Genomic DNA, 18,609 nt, shown 5'->3' with positions numbered 1-18,609 from the left:
GCAGCTGACGCCATCAGGAAAGCACTTGCACACACCCCCATCACCCGGCCGTCTGCCTTCTCTCTGATTTCTGGGTGGGGGTAAACTGTCTGTGCTCCTAGCTAAAGCCATCCCCTCTCACCTACTTTGGCACATTGCACCACCTTTCTCCTGTCTGTCATTTGCATCACCCACTTTTCTCTCTCGACCGAATTATTCCCATCAGCATGCAAGTAGATTGCTAACTTGCCCAACTTAATGTAACCTTTAAACCCCACTTGACCATTCAGCTAATACTCATTTTCCCTCATCCTTTTTGGCAAAAGTCCTTGCAAGTATTACATGTACTGGTCCAATCTCTCTTCTCCCATTCCATTATAAACATCCCACCACATCTTTGAAACTGCTCTTCTCCATGTCACCAGTGACCTCCACACTGCTACACCCTCTGATCATCCCAGTGCTTACCTTACTTCACCCAGCAAGGGCATCTGACCCAGGGGATCACTTCTCCTTGAAATTCTTTCTTCACCTGGCTTGCAGGTTGCCTGCCATCTGGGCCTGATACTCCTCTCTCTTTTGTACCTGCTTATTCTCTATCTCTTCGTTGGTTCTGCCTTTGACATATATCACTTCTAGCCCCTGCTAGCTGCCCTTTGTATAAGCTATCTCCATCACTTCTCACCTATGTTATTGCAACTTGCCTCCTAACTGATCTCCCTACAATGGCTCTTGCAGGATATTCTCATCACAGCAACCAAATTGATCCTGCTAAAATATGTCGAGTTGAATCATTCTTCTGCTCAAAACACTCCAATGGCCTCCCATCCCATTCAATATAAATGTCCTACCAGGCCCAACGTGATAAGATCCTATGTTATTTTTTCTAACCTCCCCTCTCCCACTGCTTTTCCCCTGAGCTCACTCTACTCCAGCCAAAGGAGGTTCTTCTTACTGATCCCCTGAATTCATAAGACCCACAATGACCATAGAGCCCCAAATTGCCTCATGGCTTCCTCACTTCCTTCATTTCCTCACCCAAGAATTACCTTTTCAGGAAGGCCTTCAATTGGTCATCCTATCAAAAATTGCCAGAACAACCCCACGCCAAATTCATATCCCCCTTTTCTGCTTTACTTCTTCCTTAGTATTTCTCCTATCTACTCATATTGTACTCATTTGTTTATCCCGTTTTCCATGCTAGAATCTAAGCTCCAGGAGGATAGAGATGTCTTTATCTATTTTGTTTTCCATTTTATCCAATGTCTAGAGCAATGTCTAGGAAATAATAAGCATTCAATATAAATATTTGCTGAATAAGTTATGAATGAAACAAATTGATAAATCAGTTTATTATAATTGGTAAAGTGTTAGGAAAATATAAATCAAATATTGGCACCCAAGCACCTCTTCACTGTGGATTAAGCCATCTATGTGCCTGTGTGATCCTGGTGTTGATGACCTTCACCTCGACCCCACAGTAGTAGGGGCTGACAAGTTTTCCCTGCGGAAGCTCATCTTATCCTTAGAGAGGACTGGCTCTTCACCAGAAGAGGTTTGTCAAGCTCACGGTTATCAACTCATCAGCAGAGGCAAATAAGATTTTGTTCTTTCTCAATATGCTGTGAGGTTATCAGGCCTCAATCTTCTTGGCTTTTGCCTCTTAATTTTGTTCCCAAATGTAACTGGCAAAGATTCTATTCGGCTTAATTAAACTCAGGGAACTGGCTCTATTATGATTCTCTGCTTCTATAGTCTGTCTCTCAGTGTCAGCCTGAGCATAAACATTTAAGTAAAATATCATTCATCATTCAACAAACATGGAGAGACTTTCAAGGTTCCAAGTACAGTATAATGGATGCAAAAATAAATAAGGCCCAGTCCTTGCCTTTGAGGAGATCAAAGTCTAAAGGGGGAGGGAGATTTTAGTCTAATTTAACAAGTGTAATAAGCCCAGTAATGGAAAAAGGATAATGGGAACAGGAGCAAGGAAGCCTGCGGGGACAAAGAAGCTTTGAAGGATGAGAAGGGGCTTGCTGGAAAGGGAAAATGCATTATATCAGAGTAACGACAAGAGATTTTCCCCACCCACGGTGATCTCTGTTTCTCCCACTATGACACAAAACAAGTCACGTTCCTCTTTTCTTGAGGCCGAATGATGCTCCAGTTAAAAATGACTTGATTTATTACAAAATTTTATGGATCAAATTCATGTCATTTGATCCATCTCTAGCAATCCGCTGGGGTGATCATCAGGCTGAAGCAAGTGTCATAGGATAAAATAATCCCAGGAACCTAGTGGGTGGGTTTTCCACCTTGGGCTCACAGATTATTAGAGCTGTGACTTTAGAGACTAACTCTGCCCAAACTTGAGGCTCTCCACTGCTGAGGAAGCCAAGCCCTGAGATGGTGCTTGCTCTCCCCAGGTGAGCGCAGTGAGTTAGGTCACCCTCTCTCTCAACAGGACCTAATTTGAACCCATATCAAGTAAATGAATCAGTTCTTGCAATTTACTTCCTGCATTTCCCAAGCCAGGCTTACTGCACTCCAAACCTAAAGTAGGCAGTATTTCTCTGATGTATTCTCCTCCTATCCTGTCATTTTGGATACAAAGGGCCTATGTAACCAGAAGAAGCTAGTGCCAAGAGCTCCAACCTTACCACTCTCCCACGTTGAAACATAGTCCTTGCATGAGGCCAAATTTTGCCTTTAAAGAAGCTTGAGTGGCTTTCAAGGGCTGTGAATCAAGCTCCAAAACTAGGTCTTTGTTGAGCTGTTAGAACCTATCACATCTTGGCATTGAAGATTTTTTTCAGATTCCCCAGCAGATTCTCCAGAGTTTGTCCAGATCTAGAACAACAAGTGAGATGGAAAGAATGACATGTTCTCTGCTTAGTACTTTGTCTTCCCTACCAGGCCATAGCTCCATAGAATAAATATTCGTAGCCACATATAGATGAGCATCAACCAGGGGCCATTTCGCTCTTTCAACTTCAGTTAAGTGGGAGTTATTTTAAAGTATCAGGGGTCAGTGAGAACCAGAAGCCTTCTTAGCAGGAAAACAATTGGCCTTGTGTACCCACTCAGGGTGCCACGAGGGACTGGCAGTCCACCAGGTCATTGTAGCATCTCTATTCTGTTACCTCGACCACTCCCCTCCTCTCTGCCTGGTTCTGTACCTTTTATCAAGGCTCTAGCTGCCTCTCCTGCTGCTACCAACTACCATTAAAAAATATATGATTGCATCATTTCCACAGTCTAATTTCATTTCTGTTAATCTCCATATAGGTCATCTAGTCAGTCTCTCTATAGCTGCTTTGGGCTTAGGAGCATCTGCAGATTGGTTGAAATCAGGGCAACCAAAATATGGGATTCAGCACATGGAGGCCTGGGCATCAAGAACTGCCTGGAATCAGTTATCTCAGGGAAGGGGTGGTGTAAATGGCAGCCCAAATGTCCTATCCAGTACACATGGTTTCAAGCTCTTTGGTCTCTTTGGACCACTGCATGAAAAAGAGCATCCTTGATAAATATTACGTAGAAGAAACTACAAGAGCTCTGAACATTCATGAAGCAGGCAAAGAACTTCCTTGTCTTTTTCAGTTTTATCTTCTTAAAACCTGGCTTTAAATCCAACTTACAGAACTGTTTGAGAGAGTTAAAAGTGCTAAACACAAGGCCAAAAGCATAATCAGAATTTGTCATGCATGATTATCCTCTTCCTCTGAAGCATACAAGCATACAAGTAGAATCTTCGCTAAGCCATGGTTCTGGCCATTCCTTTGAACCTAGATTAAAGGAAGCAATAACACTTGGTGTTTTTTGAGAGCTTTCCCTGTATTGACACCTTTAACCTCCATACCCTTGCTCTGATTCATTTTTCTTCCTAACACTTGTCTACCTGATACTATTTCTTTGTTTAAACATGTCTCCCCCTCTAGAATATAATCTTCATAAGGACAAGATCTTTATTTTGTTTAAATATTTGTCGAATAAGTAAATGTAATCCCTTCATATCCTATGATATAGGTAATATGATTACCTCTTATTTCAGGTAAGAAAATAAGCACTGAGAGGTCAAGTAAATTGACCAAGATCCCCCAGTAAGTAGATGGTGGAGGCCAGATTAAAACTCAGATTGCGCCTAGCATCTCCAGGCTCTGCCCTGTGTTCTGCTGCCCCTCTGCACTCTACCCGTGCATTCTGAGAAGAGAGCCTTCTTTTCAGTCCCTCCCTGTATGCAGTAGACTCAGATATGGTTTAAAAAAATAATAATAAAATAACTGCTCCCTTTGGAACTGATGTAATTTATCCTGAGAAGCAGCACAACTGCTTGAAGGGGGAATGGCATGGCAATCACTGCAGCCAGAAACATACCTGCTCAGAGGCCACTGCCACATCCAGAGAAGCAAGCCACCAGGGCTTGCTGGAAGGCTAGCTGAACTAATACCATAGCAGCCTCTCAGAAAGTGAAGGCGTGTGATCCCACACAGTGGTCACCCACTGGGCTGTAATCTTAACTATCAGACAGAGAGGATCTTTTGACAGCGGATTCCTATTTTTCCAAAAGATGAACCATCAGCTCTTCATAATCAGTGAAGAAAAGCGTGCCCCACATGGATATCAGAGTGAAGAGTGTCAGTTCACTTCATTTGCAATCTGTTAGAACTTCATATGCCAAGACTGTCTCACAGGACAAAACCTTGAGTATGGTTCAGTCAACATGGAACCTGTAAGGACAGAAGTGGCTGGAGGCAAAAGTGTGATTGACAGGCAATAATAGTTGTGTCACAAGTAAACATGTCAAGAGAATAGTGTTAGAATTTAAATAGGATCCAAATTAGAGATTTGAAGCAAGACTTCTATAATTCCGTGACTGATATTTACGGGAATCTGAAATGAATTCTGTAGTTCTGGTCTAACGGCTAATTTCTAATATATTTATATATTTGTAAAGATTGGTTTACAGATAAAAAGTTTATCTCCTTATCTGGAACTCACTTCAGATTAAGCTGGGGAGTGGAGCTAGGCACTGATGAATAAAACTGGCCATGGTGGGGGCACCTGGGTGGCTCAGTGGTAGAGCGTCTGCCTTGGCTCAGGTTGTGATCCCCGGGGTCCTGGGATCAAGTGCTGCAGCAGGCTCCCTGCTGTCTATGTCTCTGCCTCTCTGTGCGTCTCTCATGAATAAATAAACAAAATATGTAAAAAAAAAAAAAAAAAAAGATTGGCCACAGGTTCCTAATAGATAAAGCTAAACAGTGAGGGAGGGGAGGCTTCAGTTTACTCTTCACTCTTCTTTGGCCTGTGTTTAGAGTTTCCATGATAAAAATGAAAAGATAAGCAAACAATGAAAACAACCTTTACACAAGACATATTGACCCATCCGATGTGCACAGCACTATGTGATGTGCAGTAGGATGTGCCAGACCAGGTTTTGCCTCAAGGAGCTTAAAGTCCTAGCAAGGGTAATAGAGCCTATACTCCATTAACCCAAATCCTTAGTGGGGGTTGGTACCATAAGAGAGGGTGAGGGAAAATCCTAGAGGGTTCAAGTTCCAGTCTCCTGGCTAGTCCTGAGCTAATTGAAACAGCCCTGTTACCAAGATCCAAAATACTATTCCAACCTGCCCACACCTCTAGTCACATAGAAACAACATCTGTTATCTTGTGTGTCATGGGATATGGCAGAAAAATCGGGAAACTAATTTTCTTCCTGGACAGGACAAAGCTGTGCCCCAGCGTACTATTTTAAGTGAAATGCAAATATTTAGCTAGGAAAGAAACTGGGGATTTTAGTGATGGACATAGTGGGTCCAGTCACAAAAGTGTCAGATGGAGAAGGTTTTACAGTGATTAGGTGGGCCTAACAATGTCTCTCAAGAGTTTGAGGCACTTCTCTCCTTTATTGAAATCATCAGGCCAAACATGGAGATACTCAACTGGCTTGGAGGATTTTCTTTTTCATGGTCCAGGATGATCCTCCCCTATTTTTTCCCTTATCCACCTGCCAACCAATCACATCACAAGGTGGACATCTTGACCACCTTGACTAGAGTTGGTGTTTCCAACCTTCAGTTCTATATTTAGAATTTCCTGTTTTATGATCCAAGATGACAGACTACCTCTATTGAAGAAATCTTCTTTCAGCTTACTTGAGTGCTCTTATTTCCATTTTCCTAAGGTTTTAATAGCTCACCCCATTGCTGAAGCCATGAACCACCTACATGAGCAAATTCCTTGATTTGTTCTGTTCCCATGCCCGAACTTAGCAACACAAAATGCAGAAGCTATGTTATGAAAAGGAAGTAAGGGACGTACGTATAATCTGGTACATAGAATTTAACTAACATGCTTTCAAAGAAAACCTGTATTAAAAAATATACTTTTCTAAATCCCAGTGAAATGGAGGCTACGTCAAATATCTGTAAGTAGCAACAAGTGGAGCAGTATACATGGACTTTGTAAAATGTAAAGCATGCTCCATTATTTCTACCTAAGTCCCCTAACATAAATCAAGCTCCTGTTATTAGGAGTTAAATTCTGGGCATATTGCTTAGATGCAAATGAGCAAGATCAAACTGACAAAATGCAGCAAGTGCTACGGCAGGTGAATATGAATATAGAGCTAGAGCTGTAGTGCAGAAAATTGTGTAAAGAAGTAAACAAGAAACAGAATCAAATCCTGAACTCCAGCAATTTCTAAGCCAGTTGCCTCAATCACATTAAAAGTTTCCCTAATCCTTTGAGGCCAAATAAGGAAGCATTCTCGGGGAACATTCCTTCATTGGGAGGCTCAGGAGCTGAGCTATAGATCCCCCATCTGGTATCTGTGCAAACTATGGCAAGCGACTTGACCTGGCTGACCCTCAATTTCCTCATCTCCAAAATGGACGTAATTGGTTGACCTGCTGGCATTGCACAGATGCAAAGTTCATACATTGAAGGCTTGGAACAATGCCTGGGGCACAGCACGCTCTCAATAAATACTATTTTTAATACCTATACCTCCTTGAACAACAAAGCTTTTGACAATAGAAGCAGATCCCCTCATGGACAAGAATCAGGTGTTTAAAGGGTTAAGGGCCCTAGAGAATCTAGTGCTGTGACTCTAGAACTAATGAATCAGCACTTTCCTCTGCCTTGCTTAGGCCCTGCGTGTTCAGAAACTGATTGACACACTCAGGGGAAGAGATCCAAAATGAATTTCAATGACAAGGAAAACAACAACACTTGAAACAGGCAATTTCCTTGTTAAAACTTTACTTCGGTACAAGCAGGCTGTACCTGGGAGTTGGAGGGGAGGGCAAGAGAAAGAGAAAGCAGATCTGTATGCACCAGATCCAAAAGACCCAGAGATACAGTTTTAGTCTTCAGCCTTTTCTGGCACATATGTCTGTTCTGCTCAAAGTGCTGACCAGAGGACACCCACCCACGTGGTCCAGACAGATGACCAGCTTGTTGCAAAGACCTGCCCAGGTTACTCAATCTCTGGGTCCCTCGAGGAAGATGCCCTTGCAGGAAAGGGGAACGTGACCTTCCATGAAGGCACACATGGCCAAGCTTAGTAAGTGGAAGAACTAGTAGTAATTTGATCTAGCCTATTTAAATATTTGACAAATCTTTTATTTGATTGCTGACACAGTTTTAAGTGGTACTGCCAGCTGAGGTGCAGCTCCTGTCTCAAGAAATCTCTTACTTAGAAATGTTGAAATATAGTACAGTATAATCACCATGCTATAACTGAATGTGGCTGCTTATAAAGTAGTGATCATTGATGTTGGATATTGTAAGAGGGCTTTTTTTTTAATTTTTTATTTATTCATGATAATCACAGAGAGAGACAGAGGCAGAGACACAGGCAGAGGGAGAAGCAGGCTCCATGCACCAGGAGCCCGACGTGGGATTCGATCCCGGGTCTCCAGGATGGCGCCCTGGGCCAAAGGCAGGCGCCAAACCGCTGCGCCACCCAGGGGTCCCAATGTAAGAGGGCTTTGAGAGAAAAAAAAAGTTTCAGAAACAGTTGGATTTTTATACTTTCTGTATTGAAACATTATTTAGTTGGTACCTAAAAAAAAAAAAAAGATGGTATTAGCATCAGCATCAATTTATAAATAAAAGATACTAAATGTTGAAAATGTATGTATAAATTGAAAATCGTCTTGAACTTTCTGTGGCTTCCGTATACTACTTATGATCACAACAGCCTTGAGAAGATGTGGTTTCCAGCTCCTAGAAGGTGTTTGACATAACAGATCCATCACAAAGGAGTCACTGGACTCCTTAATTCTGGGCTTCAAATCAGGCACTTAAGCATTGTGAAAGGTCTCAATCCAACTTTCCACAGGGAGTTTTTTCCTTGGTAAAATAATATGTGTTTCTTTAAACCCTTACCACATGTAAAAACAATAATCTGAGATAGGCCTGATAGAGATAGAACATGATAATACAAATCTGAAACAGCAGCAGGATTGTGCTTATGCTGAGCCCTTGCACCTACGGCAGACAAGCAATAAACGCCTCTTCCTATTCGATTATCAAGAGCTCCATCTGCTGGTCAAATGGAATTCCTTTGTAGGCCTGCAGATGCTGATTAGAATACCATGTGTCCGAAAAGGAGAAAAGACAAAAAAAGCATCAAAAGTGAGCACTGGATGTTATACTATATGCTAGCAAATCAAACTTCAATAAAATAAAATTAATTTTAAAATGTTTTTAATTTTTTAAAAAGTGAAAGAGGCTTTACAGTTCATCTGAACCAAACCCTTTTACAAAGACACTAATTACAATACTGGCATATTCCTAATTAGAAGAAATGGGGAAAGTCAAATAATTTGTTGATATCATAGTTCACATATAGTCTAAAAATTCTTGACAGACAACAGGCATGACATTTGAAAAGGTGAAAGGAATCCACATTGTAGATGCTTTTTGGTTTTAAATGGCTCCCTGCTCTTCTCAGAGAAAAAAGTAAAAGAGGAGTTTGGACTTGGAGTCAAACTAATGTTCGAATTGAGGTTTCACCTCTACCAGCTGTGTCTTTGTGGAGATATTTAGCTCTCTGGTTTAAATATCATCCATAAATTGTAAGTCATAATACTCCATGAGGTGGATGAGGGATCACCTGTCTAAAGCATATCAGTGGGCACACAGCAGGAACCCCAAAACTGGAGTAGGAAGGATGGCTGTGCTTGTTGCTTTTATCAACACCATAAGGGTAGCTTTCCCACATGCCTAACAGTGGGATTGTCAGTGGGATAGAAGAATGGATGAGAAAGCTCTTTGTACCTTGAAAATGTGCAGTACAGCTAAGAGACCTGATGCACTAGAAATTGCACTTTAATCATCAATTTAACACAAAACCTTTTATAGAAGATAACCAAGGAACATTTCTTGGATAAACCATGTTTTAAAAACACAAGCTTTTGGAGCCCCTGGGTGGCTCATCTGACTCTTGATTTCAGCTTAGGTCATGATCTCAGGGTGGTGGAATCAAGCCCCGCGTCAGGCTCTGCTCTGGGCATGGAGCCTGCTTGGGATTCTCTCTCTCCCTCTCCCTCTGCACTCCCCTCCCTCTCTAAAAAATGAATAAATAAAAACACAAGCTTTTGTTTGCTACCTGGAAAGACTCTTCAGGGCTCTCTATCGCTCTAAGCTGGGCTCAAAAAGAGAACAACTCCTCTGGTTTATCTCTCTCTTCCACATGTCATTATACACAGTTAGGAAGAAGCCAGTTGACACTTCCTACTTTCAGCCTGGAAATCTCCCATGGGATTCATGAGTGCATTAGGTGCCTTTTCTATTTTCTTTGTCAGTGAATTTTATGTAGCACACATCCCTTTTCTTCAGCCACCAAGGTCATCATCTTCCTCACTGTCTTCAGCACCTCCAGCACTTCCCTGAGGACCTGCCAAGTGTCACTGATGGTATTCTCAAAACCCTCCCAGCTTGCATTCTCCATCTCCTTGAGACTCTGTCCGTTTCCACCCATCACTCAGTCCCAAAGCCAATGCCACATTTCCATCCCAGTTATCTACTGCTGCACACAAGGCCACCTCAAAACTTTGTGCCTAAAAGCAACAGTTTATTAACATGTCCCAAGATTTTCTAGGCCACCTGGGCTCAGTGGGCAGTTTTTCCTTGCTGTGTCTCATGCAGATGTGCTGTCAGATGGTAGCTGGGGCTGGATGGCCACAAGGGCTCACTCTCAAGATTGGCAGTTGATGGTGGTAGCCGGCTTAGAAATCAGGAATTGTAGACAAGAGCAGCCACACATGGTTTGACCATGTGTCTTGGGCTCCTTATGATCTTGCAGCTGAATTCCAAGAGGGCATACCCCAAATGTGAGCATAGTAAGAGGGAGGAACCAGAAGGTTGCAAGCCAATTATAAGCCATACCTGGCACTGGCACAGTCATTTCTATTTATTTATTTATTTATTTATTTATTTATTTATTTATTTATGATAGTCACACAGAGAGAGAGACAGAGAGAGGCAGAGACACAGGCAGAGGGAGAAGCAGGCTCCATGCACCGGGAGCCTGACGTGGGATTCGATCCCTGGACCAAAGGCAGGCGCTAAACCGCCGCACCACCAGGGATCCCCAGGCACAGTCATTTCTGCCATGTTGTTGACCAAAGCAGTCACAGGGCTGGCAAATTTGCAAGAGCTGGAGACATCATCTCTACCATTTGATGGGAAGTGGCAAGGTCACTCTGTATAAAACAAGTAGGACAAGAGCATTGTTGCAGCCATCATTGGAAACTACAATATGCCATTTAAGAATCTAAAAAAAAAAAATCTATCAGCTCAAGAAAGGTGAGAGAGGAAGAAAACAAAGCATTGAGAAATGAGACCAATAGAACAAATGAAGAGACACAGAAAAGTCCAAATATGTAATTGTCACCATTCCTGAAAATAAATTAAACTCACTCATTAAAAGAAAAAGATTGTCAAACGAATAATCCTAAAATGTGTATAGAACCAGAAAGGAGGGCAGCCTGGGTGGCTCAGCGGTTTAGTGCCACCTTCGGCCTAGGGCCTGATCCTGGAGACCCAGGATCGAGTCCCACATCGGGCTCCCTGCATGGACCTGCTTCTCCATCTGCCTTTGTCTCTGCCTTTCTCTCTCTCTCCCTCCCTCTCTATCTCTCTGTGTCTCTCATGAATAAATAAAATCTTAAAAAAACCAAAAAACAAAAAAACAGAAAGGACCCTGAATAGTCAAAGGAATGTTGAAAAAGAAAAGCAAAGCTGGTGGCATCACATTTGGGGACTTCAAGCTGTATTACAAAGCTGTGATCATCAAGACAGTGTGGTACTGGCACAGAAACAGACACACAGATCAATGGAACAGAATAGAGAACCCAGAAATTGACCCTCAACTCTGTGGTCAACTCATCTTTGACAAAGCAGGAAAGAATATCCAATGGAAAAAAGACAGTCTCTTCAACAAATGGTGTTGGGAAAATTGGACAGCCACATGCAGAATGAAACTGGACCATTTCCTCACACCAAACAAAAATAGACTCAAAATGGATGAAAGACCTAAATGTGAGATAAGAGTCTGTCAAGATCCTAGAGGAGAACACAGGCAGCAACCTTTGTGACCTTGGCCACAGCAACTTCTTACTAGACACGTCTCCAGAGGCAAGGAAAACAAAGGCAAAAATGAACTACTAAGACTTCAAGATAAAAAGCTTTTGCATAGCAAAGGAAACAGTCAACAAAACCAAAAGACAACTGAAAGAATAGGAAAAGATATTTGCAAATGATTTATCAGCTAGTATCCAAAATCTATAAAGAACTTATCAAACTCAACATCCAAAGAATAATCCAATCAAGAAATGGGCAGAAGACATGAACAGACATTTCTCCAAAGAAGACATACAATGGCCAACCGACACATGAAAAGATGCTCAACATCACTCGGTATCAGGGAAATACAAGTCAAAACTACAATGAGATACCGCTTCACACCAGTCAGAATGGCTAAAATTAACAAGACAGGAAATGACAGGTGTTGGGAAAGATGCAGAGAAAGAGGAACCCTCATACATTGTTGGTAGGAATGCAAGCTGGTGCAGCCACTCCGGAAAACAGTAAATGGAGTTTCCTCAAAAAGTTGAAAATAGGAATGCCTGGGTTGCTCAGTGGTTGAACGTCTGCCTTTGGCTCAGGGCATGATCCCAGACCCAGGGCATGATCGAATCCCACGTCAGGCTCCCTGCATTGAGCCTGCTTCTCCCTCTGCCTGTGTCTCTGCCTCTCTCTCTCTCTGTCTCTCATGAATAAATAAAATCTTTTTTTAAAAAAAAGTTTAAAATAGAGCTACCCTATGACCTAGCCATTGCACTACTGGGTATTTGCCAAAGAGACACCTGCACCTCGATGTTTATAGCAGCAATGTCCACAATAGCCAAACTGTGGAAAGAGCCCAGATGTCCATCGACAGATGAATGGATTAAAAAAAAATGGTAGGTATAAACGATGGAATACTACTCAGCCATGAAAAATGAAATTTTGCCATTTGCAACAACATGGATGGAACTTTATGCTAAGTAAAATAAGTCAATCGGAGAAAGACAATTATCATACGATCTCACTCATATGTGGAATTTAAGAAACAAAACAGGATCATAGGAGAAAAGAGTAATAAAATAAAACAAGATAAAATCAGAGAGGGAGACAAACCAGAAGAGACTCTTAAAAAAAAAAAAAAGATTTATCTATATATTTGACAGAGAGAGAGAGAGAGCATAAGCAGGGGGAGTGGCAGGCAGAGGGAGAAAGAGAAGCAGGCTCCCGGCAGGGTAGGGAGCCCTACGTGGGGCTTGATCCCAGTACCCTGGGATCATGACCTAAGCTGAAGGCAGACACTTAACTGACTGAGTCTCCCAGGCACTCCAAACCAGAAGAGACTCTTAACCATAGGAAACAAACTGAGGGTTGCTGGACGGGAGAAGGTGGGCAGATGGGATAATGGACATGAAGGAGGGCATGTGCTGTAATGAGCACTGGGTGTTATAGAAGACTGATGAATCGTTGCTACCTCTGAAACTAATAATACATTATATGTTAAATGAATTTAAGTAAAATAAAAAATAATAAAATAAAAATAAAAAGATTGTCAGAGTTAAACACAAATACATAAAGTTTCATAACACGCATAGGAGACAAATCTTAAACATATGTATGAACAGAGAAAGATTGAAAGAAAATTATAAGAAATAGGGGCACTTGGGTGGCTCAGGGGTTGAGCATCTGCCTTTGGCTCAGGTCATGATCCCAGGGTCCTGGGATCAAGTCCCGCATTAGGCTCTATCCTCAGGAAGCCTGCTTCTCCCTCTGGCTGTGTCTCTGCTTCTCTGTGTGTCTCTCATAAATAAATAAAATATTTTTAAAAATTATAGAAAAATATATGAGTTAGCTACATTGACATAAGACTATATAGATTTTTAGACAAAAAAATCACTATCAAACATTTGTGTTTGGGTCAAATGGTCACTACATAATGATGGAAACTTCAATTCACCAGAAAGATCAGACAAATTTTATAAAATTAAATATATTTTTAAAATTATGAGCATAGCGAAAGATACCATACGTAATTTTACACTATCTATATGATAAGCAGTAACCCAAAAGCAAGAAAAACTAAATGATATATTAAATACTTACACAATGTGTATTTTTTTTAAAAGTAAAGAAGTGATAAACACAAAATTCATAGCAATGGATACCTCTAGAGGGAAGGCACAGGATTGGATAAGGATAGAATACAAAGATAGACTCAGTGGTATTGGTAATATTTTAATGCTTATGTTGGGTTATGGGTTCTCAGGACTTTGTTCATTTTATAATGCTGCTCAGTTTACATGCCTGTTTCATATATTCCTTTGATTATAGTATATATTATATAAAAAAGTTAACATGAAAAATGACGTGAATCAAGCTTTATGGGGGAAACAAAAGAAATGTAAGATATCAAAACCAGAACCTCATCAAATTAATGATCTGAGTGTTTTTCCATGGTCTAGTCCTTTTTGAAAGTTTCTTCGGTCATATTTTTTAACCTGAAAGTTTTCTTAAATTGGTTCTTAATCTATCTACAGGTTATGTACTTCAGGTTTATGAGCTTCCTGAAATAACAGGCAAAAGTGTGTGTGTGTGTGTGTGTGTGTGTGTGTTTTGGAGGGGGTGGGAGGGAGGAAAGAGTCCATTCTCTTGTCAAAACCATCTAGAGATAAGCAGTGTGCAGTAGGTAAGGGAATGGATTTGGGAAGCAGGAAAACTTGGGTTCGAATGTTGGATTAAATATTCCTTAGTGTGTGATCTTGGTCTAGTTGCTTATATCTCTGAGATTTGATTCCTATATCTATAAAATGAGGATAATAATCCCCATCTCACAGTGTGTGGTACAAGTAAAACAGTATAAAGAGTTTGGCACAGTGCCTGATATAGAACGTATATGCTTTATTACTTTTTATTATAATTTTAATCTGATCCTCAACTGGTCCATGACCCAAAAGATTGAGCAGCATTCTTAGAAGAAATAATTTACCTTGATCCTGTATATTTAGCATTCACTTATCCATTATAAATGAGTAAAATGCACAGGAGCTAAATTTGTTTGCTGTAACAAACAAGCACAGTATTAGATTCTGGGGATAAGAGCCCGCTTTCAAAAGAACAACTGGATTTTAAAAACCTTTTTATCTAAATATAATGTTCATAAAGTACACAAATCCTAAGCGTACAGCTCAATTCATTTTCCCAAAGTATCCACTCCCTACAACACGGGGCCCAGATCCAGAAATGACATTAGCAGCAACCCAGGCAGCTCCCCTTGCCTCCCCTCTGGTCACTACCCCACTTCTCTAGGCAACCTCTATTCTGACTTCTACCATCAAGGGAGACATTGACTTTTAAAATGAATTAGGGTTTCCTGGGTGGCTCAGTTGGTTAGCGTCTGCCTTTGGCTCAGGTCATGATCTCAGGGTCCTGGGATCGAGCCCCACATTGGGGTCCCTCTGCCAGCAGTTCCCCTGCTTGTTCTGCTCTCTGTCAAGTAAATAAATAATATATTTTTAAAAATAAAACAATGAATTAGAATATAGGATGAAACATACAGGATGTCCTAGTGGAAAGTATGTGAGATTTAGAGCTAGGCACACTTTAGTTCCATGCCAGCTGATCCCCGTGAAATGGAGACAGTACTATTTACTAGACTGAACTGTTGTAAGGATTGGGAATAATATGGATCAAAGACCCAGCATGGTACCTCCCCTCGCTGACTCAGCCTATTTCTTCTTATGACACTAAAAGACCTAGAAGATAGTTGGGGTCCTCATTACCCCTTAAATGAGATAATAGATGCAAGGGCACTTTGAAAAGTTGAACTGTGTTATACAAATATAAAGTGTTATGTGAAAAGATACAGCATGACATGTGCTCTCTGGGCTTAAAGTTGTTAGATAATTTCCTGTCATCTCAGTTAAAATAGTACAACAGTTCTGGGGACTCGGAATTACAGCTGTTCCAACCTATTAACCTGGTCAGACCTTGAGTGCTCTATGTTTAGACTGGCGCCCATACTCTGCTGTCAAGAGAAAACCCTATTTCTGAGGTGGAGCGACTGCCAACATAAGCACTTAATGGCATATATGAAGGTTCATCCTCATCAGGACATGCCTGAAGAAATGGACTTTATGAAGAGGCGACACCATCTATTAACCAAAGGCAGCTCCTTGGCCTTCAGTGGAGTAGTGGCGTCATGCTGCCTGCTGCGTGGAATTATTTCCACCCTGAAATGGATACAACGTAAGTTGTAAAAACAATTTTTTAAATGGACATAAAACTAAAAGCAGACATTCCATGCTTCAATTATATTTATCACACGTGCCTATGTGTGCACATTTCCACCGCTCCTATCCCCAGGGAGGAGAATGCATAATCATGCATTAAATAAAACTACAGAGTGTGAAGGAAAAATAATAAAGTACAGACCTAACATTTCTAGAGCACCTGATATGTTCCAGAGGCTGTGCATAATCTCATTTAATTCTCAGAACATTCCTATAAGGGAGGTATTGCTATCTTTATTTTACTAAGAAGAAAATGAGGCTCAGAGACTCTAGGTAACTTGTCCATGGTGACACAGCTGGTAACTGGCAGAGCAGAAATATGAATCCAAATCTGACTTGATCCCATGTCTGAGCTCCTAATAATTCATGGTATTGTCCATCAAGATCCATAGTAACCATTGTAGAAGCCCTGATAATTAACAAAACTTACAAGATGTAGCCACCAAAATGGCTATGTTAATCTAAGAACCCCAAAAGCTGTACATAATCTTTTAGAGAACTTATTTTTAAAGGAATATAAACAACTTAGAGTGTAAGGAGAGAACAGTGATCCTAAAGGAACCAGATCCCATGTTTCTGAGCCTGAAAACTGGTAATGGTATACCTGAAAAATTGGAGGCTCCTAAGAGTTTTAATATTTGAACTGCTGGCTGTCCTTATGTAGTACTGTTAGATATGCCTCGATATGACACAAGCAGTAGACCTGAAACTAAAGCAAACCAGAAGATAGCTTTCTAAAAGACAAAGATGTCTGAGGGTGGCTCAGCTGGTTAAACATCTGACTCTTGATTTTGGTTCAGGTCATGACCTCAGGATTGTAGACAGAGCCCCATCCCAGGTTCATGCACTGGACTTGGAGCCTGCTTAAGATTTTCTCTCTTTCTCTCCCTCTGCCCCTTCCCATCCCCCCTGCCATCTCCCTCTCTTCCCCTCTCTAAAAAAGAGAGATCTGAAAATGGAATGGGCTGCCTTGAGAGGTAAAAAGATTCCCATCAATGGCGGTTTCAACGTTAAGTTATAGGACAACTCATCATGGATAATGAAATTAGGACTTGAATTGCTTCACGTAACTTATAACAAATTATATGAACTAAACTCCATAGATGTAGTAACAACTGGATTTTGGACAACCTTGCAAGGAGGCAGCTAGTCAACTGGGTGCCGTGGGGCTAGGACTAGGGCAGGGAGGACTGGCCAAAGATGAGGGAAGAGGTAGGGTTTCCATTGAAAGAGATGTCCTTTAAAAAAAAAAAAAAATCACTGAATCAAGTAAATTCAATCAAGTAAATTTCCTCTAGCTGAAGCTAGGGTCATGATCAAGATAGGATGGCCGGCAGGATTCCCACCACTTTGAACTAAAGTAATAGAAGTGACCGGTTTTATAGAGAAAAGCATGAAGCAGATACATCATGGAATATCTCAGAAATAAACAGGAGTCTTTATAGCAGTATATCCTCAATTCTGGTACGCCTAATGCAAAGCACCTTCCATGTCTCGAGTATCATGATACTCTAGTATCCTGACAAATTACTTTTGCCTCAGGTAGCCTGGATTTTCTCTCACTTATAATTAAAGAGTCTTAGTATGTACGTACTTAGTATATTGTACATTAAGCAAAACAAGGAAAAACAAATAGAAGAGGTTTGGGGAAAGTATTTGTATTTGAGACTTTTAGGCCCATTGTTCCAACAAATTAAGCCTTTCCTCATCCCAACTCTAGGTGTAACTGCTCATCCCATGTGCTCCTATTAGCAGAGAGAATTGGCCAACTTGTGTATGCTCACTAGATTATAAATTTCACATTAACAAAGATTTTATTTTTTATTGAACCCCTCATTTTTTATATAACTCTTCATTGAAGACACAGGCAGAGGGAGAAGCAGGCTCCATGCAGGGAGCCCGACATGGGAGTCGATCCCAGGTCTCCAGGATCACACCCTGGGCTGAAGGCAGCATTAAACCGCTGAGCCACCCGGGCTGCCCTATACAGATCCCTTTGACCAACTCACTGCCCAGCTACAAGGTGTGGGGCTAGGTGACAGCCTCCAGTTGTTGACTCTGTCAGGGTTCACATCTCAGCTTTCTAGCCAAGATCCTGCTAATCTCGAGGTGGCCTTGGGCCGAAGACCCAGCAGTGATACAAGGAGCTAGCCATTTCTACCTAACTCCTCCAACAGGCAGTCTCTAGTCTCCACTCTGGAGTTCCCCATCAGACTGATAGCTACCTTGTCAGCTCTGCGTCACCAACCGCCAGCCTCCTCTGCTTATTAGCCTTGCATGCCTGCTTTACCCCTCATTGGACCATTCTGCACTTCTCCCTCCATGTTAGCATCAACTCCTGGAGAGCCCTGTGGTAAAATCAGACTATTTTGTTTCCAATTTAGCCTATTAATTTAGTTTCTTTCTCATTTGCTTAACCTCTGCTGTTAATGATAATGCTTGAAAGGCTTTCCATCAGACTGTGCCATTTTAGTATTAGTGTCCCCAGAAGCATTTTAAGTCCAGGATAAGACAAGATTTTTTTCTTCACATAAAACCATGCAATTTTACTAGCAGTTATTTAAATATATTTCATTGTATTTAGTAAATATGCATTTATTTTATTATAAAAACAAAACCTTTGGAGCAGAGACCAAAAAAAAAAAAAAAAAAACCCCAACCTTAATAGTGCCATCTTGTGGTATTTAGCAGGAACTGTTCACTACTCAATTGCTGAGGAACAGGGCTTTTGAAGTCCTAACACCTGTCCATCTAGTTTAACCAA

Source organism: Canis lupus, chromosome 33 (genome assembly GCF_048164855.1).
Source record: "Canis lupus baileyi chromosome 33, mCanLup2.hap1, whole genome shotgun sequence".
Taxonomy (NCBI): Eukaryota; Metazoa; Chordata; class Mammalia; order Carnivora; family Canidae; genus Canis; species Canis lupus.
This window is presented reverse-complemented; position numbering follows the sequence as displayed.